This window comes from Odocoileus virginianus, chromosome 2, assembly GCF_023699985.2.
Source record: "Odocoileus virginianus isolate 20LAN1187 ecotype Illinois chromosome 2, Ovbor_1.2, whole genome shotgun sequence".
Classification (NCBI taxonomy): domain Eukaryota; kingdom Metazoa; phylum Chordata; class Mammalia; order Artiodactyla; family Cervidae; genus Odocoileus; species Odocoileus virginianus.
Window position 1 is genome coordinate 56,120,624 of NC_069675.1, and position 17,303 is coordinate 56,137,926.

General features: G+C 36.7%; 1 protein-coding gene and 1 long non-coding RNA gene across 2 annotated transcripts in view; both read left to right on the plus strand.

Annotated features, from left to right (window-relative positions):
• LRRTM4 (leucine rich repeat transmembrane neuronal 4) overlaps nt 1-17,303 on the plus strand; it is a 924,628-nt gene that overhangs the window by 619,772 nt on the left and 287,553 nt on the right. The gene's annotated exons all lie outside the window — the stretch shown is intronic.
• The window catches only part of LOC139039175 (uncharacterized), a 38,813-nt gene that overhangs the window by 1,154 nt on the left and 20,356 nt on the right, over nt 1-17,303 (plus strand). The gene's annotated exons all lie outside the window — the stretch shown is intronic.

Sequence of the window (17,303 nt, forward strand, 5' to 3'; positions counted from 1 at the left end):
GAGCATATACAAACTACCTCCAAGGTTTGTCCTGTGCTCATTGGAGGCAGAAGGGCCTAGTCGTATTCAAGTATGAAATGTTAGGCATCATGATAAACAGCAGTAGAGAAGAATTGGATCTTGTGGTTATAAATCAACCTACTTCAAGAGATTATTTGAAAGGATTACAAAAAACACACATAAGGAAGAGTTCATAGTATTTTTTCAGGGAAATAGTTATGACTTAAGGGGTCATGGGTTTCACTAGAGAAAGAAAACATTACAGACCTCTTTGTTACTTAAGATTTTTAACTTTTAAAATGTAACATAAATTTCCACTAGTTATGGAGGGATCTTAGCACAATTTAAAATGTGAAAATATGCTTGCCCTGAATTGTTGAAAGTCTCAGAATTTCAAAAATATGGACCAAGAGTCTTTCTTGTTCTGATTGAAACAAAACAGTATAGTTTCTCAAATTGATTACTATTGGTAATTTTTTTTTTTAGTTTTGTCTGTTTGCATTATTGGTTTAAGAGCTCATTACATTTCAAACTAGATATAGCCTAACTAGCTTTCCAAACATCCTTAGGGAATGATATGCTAGACTCAGTGCTTAAAATATGTTTTCAATAAGAAAATTCCTACTATTCACTTTTACAAACACCTCTATTCTGGCTGTTTTATATTTTTTAGAGTGGTTCACATATATTACCTCACTCAACCCTTAAGTGAAAAAATGTTAAATGAGTAAAACATATTTTATTAATCCATAAACAAGAAAAATGATACAAAAACAAAAAAAAGAAGAGGCTACATGGCTTACTCACTGTCATACAATTAGTAACAAAGAAATGTTTTCCCCTTTTATTTCTTTTTGTGTTTTCTTCTTTCTATTTTAAGAACTTGAATTGTTTTATTATTCTTATTCTAGACTCTTTGCAACCAATGGCATGCATTTGTGAGATAAGACACTGGTGTTAGAATTTATGGCATTAGTAATTGAATTTGTTATCTATGCTATATGACCACTCTCAAATTTAGAGGATTAAACAAGAAACATATTTTTTAATTGATTTTGTGGGTTGGAAGAAAGTTTTTTTGCTGATTTTACCTGGGTTTATTCAGGCAGCTACATTGAGCTGGACAGGGCTTAGTGGGGATGGTTGGAATAATAGGGTATCTCTTTAGTGTGAAGAGTGAGATTTTTTTTTAACATAGTGACAGCTGGCAAGCTCAGATATGTAATCATTTATCATATTGTTTCTTGTGTCATGCACATTGATATTCCTTTGGCCGTGATATTTCAGAAGGGGAAGCCCCGAGTAATGTAAAACACTTTACCCTGTTCTGCTCTCTGAGTACAATGATTAATGTCCTGATCCTTCTATAAAATAAATTCACACTTTGCCAAAACTCCAATATCTTATTCAATCAAGGCATTGGTCTTGAAGTCCATGTTCCCTTTCTGTAGCAGTTCTGGATATTGATAATATTTCTTATTTGCTGTACCTTTAATGTGCTCCTATTTTTCCAGGAATCCATAAACTAAAAAGCTAAGTCACACACCTTAATATTGCCAATATACGGTGATGATTGTATCAAATCCAAGAATCAAGATTGCTGGGAGAAATATCAATAACCTCGGATATGCAGACACCACCACCCTTATGGCAGAAAGCGAAGAAGAACTAAAGAGCCTCTTGATGAAAGTGAAAGAGGAGAGTGAAAACATTGGCTTAAAGCTGAACATTCAGAAAACTAAGATCATGGCATCTGGTCCCATCACTTCATGGCAAATAGATGGAAACAGTGAGAGACTTTATTTTCTTGGGCTCCCAAATCACTGCAGATTGTGACTGCAGCCAAGAAATTAAAAGACACTTGCTCCTTGGAAGAAAAGCTATGACAAACCTAGACAGCATATTAAAAAGCAGAGATATTACTTTGCCAACAAAGGTCCATCTAGTCAAAGTTATGATTTTTCCATGTATGGATGTATGGATTAGTCATACATTAGTCATATATGGATGTGAGAGCTGGACTATAAAGAAAGCTGATGCTTTTGAACTGTGGTGCTGAGAAGACTCTTGAGAGTCCCTTGGACTGCAAGGAGATCAAATCAGTCCATCCTAAATGAAATCAGTCCTGAATATTCACGGGAAGGACTGATGCTGAAGCTGAAACTTCAATACTTTGGCCTCCTCATGCGAAGAACTGACTCATTTGAAAAGACCCTGATGCTGGGAAAGATTGAAGGTGGGAAGAGAAGAGGACAACAGAAGATGAGATGTTTGGATGGTATCACCGACATGCGTTTGAGCAAGCTTCAGGAGTTGGTGAAGGACAGGGAAGCCTGGCATACTGCAGTCCATGAGGCTGCATAGAGTCAGGCACAACTGAGCTACTGAACTGAATGTGATGAGACAAGTACAAAATAACTGCAGTAAGCATTCTTGTTCAAAAAGTTAAGAAATGAGAGAGAGTCACTAGTACACAACAATTCTGAAAATAGCTGGGTGTTAGTTCTCAGGATTTCCCACTCCAAAGACGGAGAATGCTTCTAATTAGAGTCTGTTTCTAGTAGCTGGGAGCATGACTCTTGAATTCTTTCTCTGAAGACTCTTGACTCCACCCTATGAGATAACACTTTTTCTTTTCTAAGAAACGACCAGCTTTGAGGCTGAGTATCTCCTCAGGTTGCTTTGTGCTTGTAGAAATATCTATGTGGGCATGGAGATATCTTTTCATTTTGAACCACTTCTGACACTTTTAGTTCAATCTGAGATTTGATCCTACTCCCTTAAAAATGTGAGCTTACTATACATGCAACTGCTTACACCATGTTTCAAAAGCTGTATCTACAATTATTTCTGAAACAGACTTCTATTTTGCATAGATTGTTGGAACAGAGGCTTTTAGGTACTTAGAAAACATTTTGTGAAGCTGACTGTGTCTATGTGGTAGCTCCATAAATGTTTCTGAATTATTAAGAGGATCTTATAGCTATCCTTGGAGATAGAAATGGCAACCCAATCCAGTATTCTTGGCTGGAGAATCTCTTGGACATAGGAGCCTGGAAGGCTACAGTCCATGGGGGTTGCAAGAGTCAGACATGACTTAGCAACTGAGCCACCACCATGGCTATCCTAGACTTAATCCTTACTGTAAGTCCTCTTCTTACTTTGAGACTATTTTACTAATGGGAAGAACTGGAGAAAATATAGTTGTCTTTTCAAACTAAGCAAGTCCTGTGTCCTCTATATTTACTATTAACACCACCTGTGAACTGAAAATTTTCTTAGTTCAGTTTTCTCTTCCTGTATCTTAATACACACAGCTTAAAAAAAAAAAAATCAAATTTATAATACCCAGCCTGGAAATATCAGTTTCACTGGCTCATTAAGCATATTCCATGTTTTCTAATCAACAACAGGGTACAGTTTTGCCAATTATTTCACTAAAATACTCAGATCACTATGTTTTTCAACCTGCAATAACAATTTCTTACCTTCTTTTTCAGCTTCATTTTGTCTCTTTCTCCTGAGTTTCACCAATAGCCTCCTTGACATTCATTTAGCCTTTACCCACTCATACCTAGTACCAAAGTCAGTACTGCATATTTAAAACTTTCTCTTATAGCCCCACTTCTAACAAAATATTCTGCTCAGTTATCTGGTCAATTCCTGTATGATGAGTATCATTAAAGTAATAATCTATAAATGTAACCAAATAGGTCTCTCTTAAAATTGGTTGAATACTTTAGGAACAAGAATTTCTTTCATCAGCAAATGATTTAATTTTTATTACTAGTTTAGGGGTATAAATACATGCTAACCCTTTTAGACAATTATTGTCTTTCAATTATAATGCTAAAGATTTAAATTAATTTTCTTGTCACAACAGTTCATTCAATGAGATTCATAGTAACATTTCACTGGTATGGGTAACTGAGGTTTAGGAAAGATTTGTAACCTTCTCAAGATCACATATAAAATAATAAATAGATTTAAAATATTAATATATTTTGGATTTAAAATATTCTGATTTCAGAGATGGTATCCTTAAACACTATACAATATTTTCAAAATGAGCATTTAAGGTTTTGGAGGCCTTAATAACGACAAGAGATATCAGTAATCAGTGTCAGTGCCCTACATTGTCTTTATTTGTAAAACAGGAAAAAATGTAGTATCCAGCTGTATATTTTTTAATAAATCTTGTTTTGTAAAACTCAATACCATTTTTTGTTAGTGGCATTATATTGTGACTTTCTATAACAAGTCTAAAAATTGAGTTTTCATATTTCATTTGGGAAGTTTTTCACATGGCACTGTGAAATGAACAGCAGATTGGGGTCTTCCAAGGTGTGAGATTCAAGACTGGAACTGAAAATTCACTAAATTTTTGTGACAAGTTATTTCTTCTTTTTGATTTAAAGGCTGAGATTGGGTGTGGGGAGGAGCAGAGCACTACATGAAAGAGATTTAAATTTCAGAATAAAAAAATATTTAAAGAAAGTATGTTTTACCACTTTCAAACATAAACCAATGCTAAAATTAGGCTAACACTGCTACCTCCCTTAGAAATCCATAATTTGCTTTTTTGAAAGGAAAATAATTGCAATTGTCATACCAAATTTTTATATGAAATTATACTTTTCACTCTGCATCAAAAGACTTAAACATTTTTTAAGAATTTAAGCCTTGTTCTAAAAATTGTTTTTTCTGTATGGTTAGAAAGCTTTCTGAGTTAATGTAAACTTTCAGCCTAACTTCTTCTGAACTATTAGCAATTCAGAATTTAACTTCAAGAAGTTTCACATCTTTCTTATTATAACCAACATGTAATGATTCTAGAAATTGGCCTGGGTGCTGTTGTTATGATAAGGAATGAAAGAGGCTGGTTTCTATCTTCTGCTCAGAAAAAATGCTGTAGGAAATCTGAATCAATAATCACCATGAGTTAATCCATACACAGCGGTCTAGTGCAAAAGTTTATCCAGACACAGATATGATATGACGGTTACACGGTTTGTTCTCAGAAAGAATGTAAATGAGAAAATCCCACCCACCAACAAATAAAAGACCCCTTAGGAATCCTTAGGTATCAGAGAGGCCTTTACACCCCTCCTGTTCTGCTTTCATCTGTTCACAAAGAGAAAAAGAGCAAAAACAAAAACAATTGATAACTCGGTACTCTACAGCTTTGCAAAATGAGTTTTTGAAAAAAAAAAAAAAAACACTTTTCTTTAGGGAAGTTATTTTCATCACATAACAGAAATTAAATGTTTTAAGTATAAACTAGATTTTAAAAATATGAAAGTGCAAAATAATTCGTTCAGTTGTTCTCAATTGTTTAGATTATTAAACTAAGCAACCTGTACATGACATCTAAAAATAAGTCAAGTACATATTGATTTAAACATACACGCCGAGGAGCCAGATATTTAGACATATTAATTATATATAAAATATATCTACATATTAACATTTCATTATGGTTATTTGTTCTTATCTTTATTGAGCCAACACTTCCTATTTTAAATAAAAGCATTTCCTTGTATATAGTCTTTTGATTATTATACAAACTTGCTAAATGTAAGTGAATGCAGTTCTCCTATTCTGTAAACCTATGAAAAGCCAAATTAATGAGATTAGAAGACTGTTCACACAATCATATTCCAAATTTTCTTTTATACCATTAATTTTATTTTATTTTTCTTTTCAGATATTTCTATGATGAATCTGGGTTATGGGAAGAGGGGCAGGAAGAGAGGAGTTATTTACATAGATAATGTATTTGGTATAAGTAGCCCAGGACCATGTCATAGATCTAGTTAAGCATCCTTAAGTGTAGGAAACTGTTTCTCTGTAGATGCTGCAAAAGCACATGAGAGCTGTGAGCACTACTACTACTTTCGTTTAGCTTCAGCAAATGATCTCTTTACCTGTATTTATCAAATCCTAGGATGTACATTTAATGAAGAGAAAAAAGATTGTATCTTTCTCAAAATTAAAAAAATATACACGGTAAAGGGTGTGGATAAGGCCAATAAGGATGGCATTTATTCCACAAAAGGAATGCTCAGGAGATTATTTTTATTAGACTGTTCACAAGCATATTTACTAAAATGGGACTTATTTCAAATGTGACTTTTTTAGAACACATGTATAACTTTTAGTAGCAGCATGGCAAAGCAAAAAGAGAGCAGGTCTTGGTTAAAATCCTGTTTCTGCCTTGTATATGACACAATTTCTGCAGCCCCACTGTGCTCATCTATGACACTTGTCTTGGAGAATTCTTTTTGATGTTAGCTTCCCCGGTGGCACTATTGGGAAAGAACCCAACTGCCAATGAAGTAGAGAGAAGAGATGCAGGTTTGATTCCTAGGTTTGGAAAATCCCCTGAAGGAGGGCATAGCAATCCATTCCAGTGTTCTTGCCTGGAGAATCCGTGTACAGAGGAGCCTGGCAGGCTACAATCCAGGGTCGCAAAGAGTCGGACATGGAGACTACTGAAGGGACTTACACACGCAACAAAGGGCAAAGTGCCGACTGCCTAATGTTGTTTCTCTTCCCTTTTGCCTTTAAAATGAGTAACACCCAATATATTTTAGCTGAGTGTAATTGAGAAGGAAGCATGGATTATTCATAGTTTGCTACTGTGAAACAGAGAAAATAAGATATGACTCTAGCTGCAATTAAATAAACAGTGCAAACTACATATTTCTCTGCTGGCTATATCTCCCTTATTTAAAAAAAAAAAGAAGAAGTCAATACAGAATTATTTCAGATCTCCAAGTGGCCTTTCTTCCTAATCAGTTTCTGCAGCCTGAGGCTGCAAATGTTGAACAAGGCAATGGATGAGAATGTGAAATTCCCAGAAATAGAAACTGTAATTCTAATACGTAATTCACTAGAGGAAACATTTCAAGGCTTTCATTTATCATTTGTGAGTGGACACCTCAGTAAGGGTAAGTTTATTTGCATTTTCAGGGGTAAGATATTTTATGCTCTGTCTTTCATCAGAACTAGGAACCCAGCATAAGAGGATAGGCAATCTATGTGGTCCAGTTGCAAATAGATGTGGAAACCTTTCCATCTGAGCTAACACATCAGCATGGCTACAATACTTTCAGGATTTATGGTGCTAGGAGGAAAATCCTGGTTATCCCAAAACTCTAAGTTTGAAAAACTTATTTATGGTCATCAATTAGGAGCTATTTCTTTTTCCTCTTCTTTCTCACTGTTCCTTCTTCACCCACAAAACAGTTATGTTAGCATGAAAATGGCATTCCATTTTCTTTGACATTTCAAATCTAGTACTTAGAGATAGTCTTGAGAGATTTCAAATTTCCAGTTTCTTTTTTCCTATGCACTTCATGCATTCATTAGGCTGATGAGCTTTTCTTCATCATTTATTTACTATTTCAAATTATATTCCATTGCAATATTATTTCTAAAAAGCAAGATTTCCTTCCTGTATCAGTCCAGTTCAACCAGAAAAGTGGAACCACTGGGAGTTATATTTTAAGAGATATTGCAAGGAATTGGTTTACACAGTTGCAATAGAAGGGGTGGGTTAGACGTCTGAAATTTGTATTATAGGGCAGACTTCCAGGAAGGGCAGGATGGAGCTCTGGGTACAGGCAAGGCTACTATCCACAGGGTGATGAATCAGCTCTATTTTTAAGACCTTTTAACTGATTGAATCAGATACATCCCAATTATCCAGGATATTTTCTGTGACCATCAACTGATTATGGACTTTAATCACATCTACAAAATACCTTCACAGCAGCATCTAGGTTAATGTGTAGTGAATAACTGGAAGTGATAGCCTAGCCAGGTTGACAAACCAAAAGGCCATCAGAGTCCCTAAATAATGAAGTTCTTTGAAAGAAACAAAGTCAATCATGGGATCTTGTGTAGTCATTAAAATAATATTTATAAAAAGTTTTATTAGATGGCTTATAGATGCTTATTGGGCTTCCCAGGTGGTCAGTGGTAAAGAATTTGTGTGCCAATCTAGGAGACTCAGGTTCCATCCCTGGGTCAGGAAGATCCCCCAGGGAAGGAAATGGCAACCCACTCCAGTATCCTTGCCTAGGAAACCCCATGGACAGAGGAGAATAGTGGCTATAGTCCCTGGGGTCTCCAGAGTTGGACATGACTTAGCAACTAAAACAACAACAATAAATGCCTGTTCTGTAATGTTATTGAGAAAAGGGTTAGCCAATCATATAAAGACTGTTTATTAACTATATAAAAGTTCACACATGGAAAAAATGCAGGTGGGGCTTTATATTATAGGATAGGATTGCTTTGTTTGTGTTTCATAAACTTTTTATAACAAATTAATATTTCCTCTATAAGTAGAATATATATATTAATATAGTCCCGCATTCTAAGCATATTTGTGCTTATAGTCAGCCTATTCTTTGACTTTTATCTAGTTCTTTTTGTTTCTTATGAATTTGGCCTTCTCAGTGTTATTTGCCCTCACACAGTTCTCTCTATTCATTCTCTCCATCAAGTCCTAAAAATCCATTGCATGGATTAGGAGGAACAAACAACAAAAAGCTATTTGAGTTTATTGTCACCTTGCATACCTGATCATATTCATCATAATTCCTCATCATACTCATAGCACAGGGTTGAGAATTTACTCATTTTGATTCATACATTGGGGGATGAAAAAATATATAAGTTTACTAATCTAAGTAACCTAACTAAACCGAATCTTACCTTCAAAATCCCTTCAATATGGATACAGTGATCCTCAGTTTACTCATAGAATACTGAAGCACTAGGAAGTTAAGTAACCCACCCAGTTGAAGGTAACAGATCCTTCCAGCTTACAACGGTCTCTTTATAGTTACCATGATCTATTGGGGTAAATAGGTAACTATTTCAAAACTCAAGATTTCTTATTCGAGTTATTCCTCCCATCCCACACTGTTTTACTGACCCTTCCTTTGTTCAAGAGAGTGTGTGAATGTATTGGGGAGATTGTCATCACTGCTGGCTTCGGGTAGCATTGACCTCTGCCCTTGTTGTCGCCACTGATTAGAATGCCAGAGGCTACAGCAACTCATTCAGTCCTCTCAGCGCTTGTTGCTGAGGCAAATGTTTTGGAAGGGCCGTTGCACATCATCACTGATGTTAATTGTCTTACCTCAATTTCTGATAGTGCAGATCATCTTAGGCTTGGATGTGACTTCATTTGACTTCTGGCTTGCCTACAATGTTCCTTATGAGGCCACTTTTCCCTCACAACGGTGACCTCACAGGTAAGCTTGCTCAACAGGAAAGACTCTCTACTTCCTGGGAGATGAAGGAGAATGGCTGGCACTTTCCTCAGATTGTATCTTTGCCCAATCATGTCTCAAGTGCACATCTGCTCTGGGCAGCCAACACACAGGAGCACAAAAGACAAACTAGGATCAAGGTACACACCTTCTCCTCCCTGTTTCCATCCCAAGTGTTCTGATTAGTTTCACTTCTTCCCTTGAAATTCAACCCAAAATTGGGTAAGTGAAGACCTTTCTGTAATGATTTCTTTCAGTGGGAAAACTGAGAGAATAAAGAAAGTAAAAAGGAAAGAAAATGAGAATGATGGAAAGTGGGGAGAAAGTTATACAACCCTAATCATTCATATTAAATCTGTTTGTCATGATTAAAAGTACATTTCTTGAACATTTATCTTTTCCCTGGTGGGATATTCCTTGAGGTTACTTGTCACTTACAATGTACTATACTCATTATACAGGTTAAGTTTTTAACAGTGTTGTGTACAACAACTACAAATAATAATTATATTTGTGTAGTGTGTTAACTTTAACCAGGAAAGCAATCCTTATTTGAATGATTCTTATTTGCTCATCTCATTTTATTTCAGATTTAGTATATTAGGTCTCTGGAAAACAGAGTCCTAGTTTTTGCTGAATTGCTGCATAAACAAATTTGAGGTTACTCACTTCATGTTTCTGGGTCTCAGTTCCTCATCTGGAAATTCTGATAACATGAAAAACCACTTCTAGTCTGAAAGCCTTTTACTTCAAGTGCAATTAGCACTCATCAATCCTTCCTGGGCTCTGTTGATGATTCTTTATACTCTTCAGGATCTCTGCAGGTGAATGACTTTTTTGTCTGCATCTATAGTTTCAGATTAAGGGAAAAAAGCAGCAGCACAGGATGGGAGAAATACAAAGTCTACAGGTGTTAATTTCTCAGTGTAAAAACCCTTCCTGCCCTACAGGAATTTTCATTAGAACATCTGCTTCAAATACCTCTGTCATAATATCATTAAGGTGATGTTTTCAAAGAATAATTTCAGTTTTAATAGGACTTGGAAATACTGGAGTAGGCTTCCCCCCACGCCTGCGGTGCATTGACACTGTATCGATTTAGTTAAACTAGAACTTCACTTCTCAGAATTCATTCTCTGTATGGCACAGGATTGCCATTGGCCACAAAAGACATTTTACATGTGACTTGGAAGGCAGAAGTAGTCGTATGTTTATGCTTTAAAGTTTGATGAGGGCTTCAAACACTATGGCAGCTGGCAAGCATGTGTTATCGTATGTGTGAGGCAGCATTTGAGCCTGCAGTTTCCTCCCCTCCCCTCAGTTCTCTTCCTTCAGCAGCTCTGAGCTTTGGACCACATGGGTGAGTAGGCCCATGGTGAAGCCTGTCCATCTGTGGCATCCAGCTTGGAGGAGGTGAGAAACATAGGTGTGCTGCATTATGTCCCTTGGTCCACTCTTTCTTCATTCTTGTCCACAAAGTCTCCAGGTGTCAATCAGGTTGACCTTTAAAAACACCTGGCTCATGTTTCAATGCTGTTCTCCTGAAACATCCCACCCTCTCCTTCTCCCAGAGTCCACAAGTCTGTTCCATATATCTGAGTCTCTTTTTCTGTTTTGCATATAGGGTTATCGTTACCATCTTTCTAAAGTCCATATATATGTGTTAGTATACTGTAATGGTCTTTATCTTTCTGGCTTACTTCGCTCTGGTGCACTGGGAAGACCCAGAGGGATCGGGTGGAGAGGGAGGTGGGAGGGGGGAGTGGGATGGGGAATACATGTAAATCCATGGCTAATTCATATCAATGTATAACAAAAACTACTGTAATGATGTAAAGTAATTAGCCTCCAACTAATAAAAATTAAAAAAATAAAAAAAATTAAAAAAAAAAAAAAAAAAAAACACCTGGCTCAACATTAAACACAGACGTTAATCCTTGAAGACTCCTCCATTAGTTCTCAAGGTTGCAGAGTGTCTAGCCTCAATAACAAGTCTGTTATTCTAATTTTACTCTGTCCCACATGATAGCCACTAGCACATTTGACTGTGGAGCACTTAAATGTAACTAGTCTAAATGGGCTTGGGATCCTGGTGGCTGCAGTCCCTGGGACCAGAGTCAGGCACAACCGAGTGACTGAGCACATACACAGTCTACATGGAGGTCAGCTAGGAGGATTAAATGCACCCTGAACTTTCAAGACTTAGTGTAGTAAATGGAAGTAAAGTCATCAGTAATAGTAATTTTTTTGTGATTATATAATATTTTGAAAATTTTGCATTAAATGAAATATATTGAAATGTATTGCATTTTTACTTTCTTAGTAAATTCTGGCTTCTACAGCAAAATACCACAGACTAAACGGCTTGAGCAACAATCATTTATTTCTCATAGTTCTGGAGGCTGAGAAATCTAAGATCAAGATGCTTGAAGATTCCTTGTCTGGTAAAAGCCCTGTTTCTGGTTTGTAAGTAAGCCACATTCTTGTTGTGTCCTCACATGAAGAGGAGAGCGCTAGTCTTTTCCTCTTATTATGAGGTCATGATTACCATCTGGGAGCGTCACCCTCATAATCTCTTCTAAACCTAATTACCTCCCAAAATCCTCATCTCCCAATGTCGGCCCCTGGGGGTTAGGGTTTCAACATATGAATTGTGAGGGTGAGGAGCACTATCCTTCAGTCCACATCTTTCTTTTCATTTATCAATGTGGCTACAGAAACATTTTTAATTACACAGGCAGCTCACATTATAATCCTACTGAATAGTGCTATTCTTGATTACTCATACACCTCTGATAGTCACAGAAAATTGACTAATTCAGTAATTTTAATATCTTAGCCCCCTATATGGATGAGTAATATTAGGGGAAAAAAAAAACCCGAATGATATTTGATGTCTAGCTGGTAAACTCTGTTTGAATGTTGTTTTTACATGGTAAGAATGGTGAAGTAACATTCTGTTCCAGGGCCCTGAAACAATCAATTTCAGCTTAGAAAATTACCTGTGGACAGGATTTTAGTTGAGTAACCTCACTCTGAACAGTGGATTTATTCATTTATTTGTTTATTTCTGTATTCATTCATTCAATAGATGTTCCCTATTACCACCTAAGTATCAGCTGCTCTTTTAGGTCCTGGGGGGGGAGGGGATACAGCTTTGAACATGTTAAAGAAAAAGAGCCTTGTACTGATGGAGCATAAAGTTTAATGAGAGGAGACAGATGATACGATAATCAAAAGAATGATTAGAGAGTCTGAGAAATATCCTGAACAAAATTAGAGAATCATATGATAGGTAGTGACTGGAAGTGGTTTTATTTAAAAGTTTTGAATAATGATCATTTCTTTCTCAAATTCTTAGGAGATAGAAGGGTACGTTGTGTTAAAAGAAATTAACTTATTGATGAAAATTTTACAAAATACAATAAAAAATTTAAACTTTATTTGAAGCAAGGTGAAAATTATAGAAAATCATGAATATGGAAGTGGAGTTGATTTCCACTGATTCCTAACATGGGGCTTCTGGAATATTAGAGCTGGTGTGTTCAAGTTTAATATTAAAAATGAAAGGCTTACCAGCTTTTTAGCTTTATTTTTCACTGTAGGCATAGAGGATCAGTTACAATTTCATCAGTGATCCTGAACAAGAGCCTCTTGGCTCTTTTAAATGTGTTTATTAATATTTAATGTGTCTATAGTATGCTTTGAAGGATGTAGTTTATACAATTATAACACTTAGGAATGAGTCATAGTATATGAATCATGCTTGTTATCTCATTTGAAATTCAAAATCAATAGTAGGCTTCCAAAATGCATATTCAAGTTGTAAGGAAAATATGAGAGGACAAACCTCTCATGATAAAGAAAATAATGCCACAGAACACATGTCAGAGGAAAATAGTATTTTTTATAGACTTCCATGTTGAATTCATATGGTAATTGCAAGGAAAGAAATTCACTGGATCTGACTTCTTTCCTTTGGGCCGGCCCTTGTGCAGGAATGTGTCAGCTTTCCACTTATACCGGGAAACATCAGTGGTCTCACTGCCAAAAAAGTTTTGACAAACTTTTTTATTGTTGCCAATTCTCATGATGGTGTGCCCTCAGCATTTGCCTTTGAATTTCAAAATGGTAGTAAAACTCCAGGGGTTCACACTCTGTGAATGAAATGAGACAAGAAGATGTCAGCAAAACTGTTCAGCGGCATTTCATCGTTTGGTTTTGTTTTTTCCCTCCTTGGCTCCAATGTGGCCTGAGACCTGGCAAACTGCATAACAGAGAAAAGTGTTATATATAAAGTGCTAACCCAGTCAGAAGCAGTGAATTCTACAAAGAAAGCAATAAGCTGCCAGAAAGGCACTGCCGATGCCTTGCCATGCCTTCAGGCCTAGAAAACAATTATAAAAATGGTACATTTGGAAATCACTATGTCCCAGGCAGAAGCAATAAATTGACTGAGTTAATGTACATGATTTGACTACTGATATGAGCATGAGCTACATGGCAAACACCTCCACAAGAAAGACAAGAGTTTAGTCTGATACTCAGATGTTGCTCATTTACAAAGCTGTGAGGCATTGCATTGTCAACACCTAGTGAATTTAATCTCCTCCGCCCCTACCTTGTTTGTCTTATGGTGACAACAGTGGCAAACTTATTTAAAAAGGTGAACTGATAAAGCTATCTGCTGGGCAGCAATGGAGATAAGACATAGAGAATAGACTTGTGGACACAGGGAGGGAAGGAGAGGGTGGGATGAAAGGAGAGAATAGCATGGAAACACATATTACCATGTGTAGAATTAGATAGCCGTTGGAAATTTACTGTTTAATACAGGGAGCTCAAATCTGAGGCTCTGTGACAACCTACAGGGGTGGGATTGGGTGGGAATTGTGAGGGAGGGTTAAGAGAGAGGGGAAACACGGCAGAAACCAACACAATACTGTAAAGCAATTATCCTCCAATTAAAAATAAATAAATCAAGAATTCCCTGAAAAATGTTCAACTGGCATTACATCAGTAATGAGATGAAACTGCTCACAGTTACTCTCGCTTCTGAGTGAAGCTCTTTTATTGTGAACACATTGAAGACTCTGACCCATTATTCTATGACACTTCCATGATTCTGCTTTTAGGAATGATAGAGTTTAAGAAAAGAATGTAATAAAGATTGCATTTGATTATAAGATAAAATAAGATTAGATGTTTTATGTATCAGTTTTCACTTAAGATGCTGGGTCAAACATAAAGAAATATGCATACCACCAATTCAAGTAGCTTTTTTTTAAAAGTCATTTTATAAAGAATGCCATTTGTAATGAATGTCATTGAGGATGATGTTAATTTACCTTAAGATCAAACCAGATTTGAGGTTTCATTTATTTTCTTTTTTCATTGTCTCCTCTATCAATGCATCTGTTCAAACATAATGAGTGATTGCTTAAACAACAAGATTCTGCAATTGTTGGTGTGGCTTACGTTTTTCTTCCATATTTCACTTTGGTTGCAGTGGAGATTAATACCTTAGATAACATATCTGAAGCACAGTAAATGTGTGTATTTTCAGTGAATGACTCAATTCATTGAAGAAACAATAAAGCTCTGTGAGCTGTCTCAGATGTAGAACAAAATCACAACCTTTGCCATGTGTTCTGTAGAATGGTGTAGGTTATGGAGTTGCACATGGCAGTTGATTACAGGAGAGCAATTAGGAAAAGAGTCAATTTTCTATTCATGAAACTCTCTGAAGTAGAAAACATGCGCTGCATTTCTTTCCCACTGATCCATTGCAAGAACACTATAAATACCGTCTTTTAGTCTCTACCCTTAAGAGAGACCCGAATGGTGTGAGTTAGTTGTAAAAGTGTTCACTAATATGCCAGCCAGATGTATAATTTATGAACACATTCATGTTGCCACTTTATCAGACAGGGAAAGGACTATGACAAACCAATGCTTTCTCAAAGCTTGGAGCCAGTTTTTCTTTGGTCCTCCTATGGATGGAAATGATTATTTTTATTCATAGGCTTTCATTGCTTTCCAATATGTTTTTACACATGGGTATAGAATTTGATCGTATAACCAATATATTTCAACAGATTTTACATGCTTGACTGTCATCTTGATCTTTTCAAATTGCTGTAATATTTTGCACTATGCCTAAAGGCTGGCAATGTTTTTTTTAAAATGCGATATTCAAGGAAGTCTTAATGATCTCCTCTGTTTACTCACATCTCCTCTGTGAATTCTTAGTTATCTTAGATAACTGAATTATAAATGTGCATATGCTACATCTTGTGTGAGCCCTCCCCCCGCCCCCCAAAAAAATCCTTTCTCTTTATGTTTCATAAGAAAAAAATCTGATTCTCCTGAGTTTCTATTTTTCTCCCCAGGTCTCCAAGTTAAATTTAAAGTTGGGTCTTTCAGATTAACTCAGATTCTTGTTAATAAAAGATCATTGAAATTAAAAACAATCCTATTGGGCTATTCTTTTCCCTATAAAGTTTACATTTTGCCCTCGTCAAATCTGGACATAAGAGAAGGTATTTGTTTGTTTGTTTGTTTGTTTTCATTTATTTTTATTAGTTGGAGGCTAATTACTTTACAATATTGTAGTGGTTTTTGCCATACATTGGCATGAATCAGCCATGGATTTACATGTGTTCCCCATTCTGAACCCCCCTCCCACCTCCCTCCTCATCCCATCCCTCTGGGTCATCCCAGTGTACCAGCCCTGAGCACTTGTCTGTCTCAAGCATCCAACCTGGACTGGCGATCTGTTTCACACTTGATAATATATATGTTTCAATGCTATTCTCTCATATCATCCCACCCTCGCCTTCTCCCACAGAGTCCAAAAGTCTGTTCTATACACCTGTGTCTCTTTTTCTGTCTTGCATATAGGGTTATCGTTACCATCTTTCTAAATTCCGTATATATGCGTTAGTATACTGTACTGGTGTTTATCTTTCTGGCTTACTTCACTCTGTATAATGGGGTTTTTATGACTGTGTTTGGCTAGAGACATATTTGGTCCAACTGCTGTCCTTTGGGCCTCCATCAATCTTCCCAAAGCCTAGTTTGCCTCTGTCTCTTCACTTTGTGTCAGGGTCTGGCGTCCACTGTGTCAGGGTCTGGTGTGACTGGCTCTGCCTGTTCCTTGTGAGTGGCTTGTTACCATATGCCAGAGACTGCTGTCAAGAGGTCCATTTTTGCAACTCTTGTATTCCTATCCCAGATCTTTCTAACCCACCAGTTCTTTTCAAGAATTCCATAGCCTCAAATTCCAGGCTGTGTGTGTGTGTGTGTGTGTGTGTGTGTGTGTGTGTGTGTGTATGCACATGCACTTAGTCATGCCCATCTCTTTGCATTCCCATGGACTGTAGCCTGTCAGGCTCCTCTGTCCATGGAATTTTCCAGGCAAGAATACTGGAGTGGTTGCCATTTCATTCTCCAGGGGATTATCCAGACTCAGGGATCAAACCTGTGCCTCCGGCATTTCCTGCATTGGCAGGTGGATTCTTTACCACTGTGCCACCTGAGAAGCCCCTAAATTCTGAAATATCTAGGTCTACTGTTCTGCAACTATCGGTACCTACAGATTATGAAGAGTTGCTCTCTAGCTGAACAACCTAGACACCTTCTGGAGCCCTTAACTCTCTAACCTACCTCTCTGTTCTTCAGAATGCCATATAGATACAGGATTTGACTAAGGGCAAGAGACTCTGATCCCAGTGTTAAGATTTTCAAGCATTTCCTGAGACTTCACGTTTGGAAGGGGACAACCTTAAGCAGTACTCCCCAACTACTTTTTACCATTGTCTGCTGAGCATATTTTTGATATCTGATCTTAGTAAAAATGGATTTTGAGAATTTAGAAAAATAATATTTTTCTCAATGGGACCTACATTTTAAATTATTGTGGTTACTGCATTTCCAAAAATGTTAGATTCACGATTTAAACATTAGCAGCAACCCCTGTATTCTAAGCTGTATTTTTCTCCCCTTGAAGGA